Here is a 274-nt window from a genome sequence, read left to right on the forward strand (position 1 = left end):
GTCAGAAAAAAAATGTCACGATCACACATGAATATGAACATTTGCAGAAACATTCACCACTAATTATGCGCTTGTGACTGCGAGTTCCTCTCATTTGCAACGTCATCCTGGCACTCCGACACGTAGCCCGCACGAAGGGGTTGGGGGGGGGGGGGCTCGTGTGTGGGGTTAGAAATAAAAATTAGCAAGCGCGTGTGACATTTCGCACGCCTGCGGTTTCAGTTGGAGGTACGTTTTCCTCATGAACAATTCCTCCAAAGAATGTGTATATATA

The sequence above is a fragment of the Penaeus monodon genome, chromosome 24 (genome assembly GCF_015228065.2).
Source record: "Penaeus monodon isolate SGIC_2016 chromosome 24, NSTDA_Pmon_1, whole genome shotgun sequence".
NCBI lineage: Eukaryota > Metazoa > Arthropoda > Malacostraca > Decapoda > Penaeidae > Penaeus > Penaeus monodon.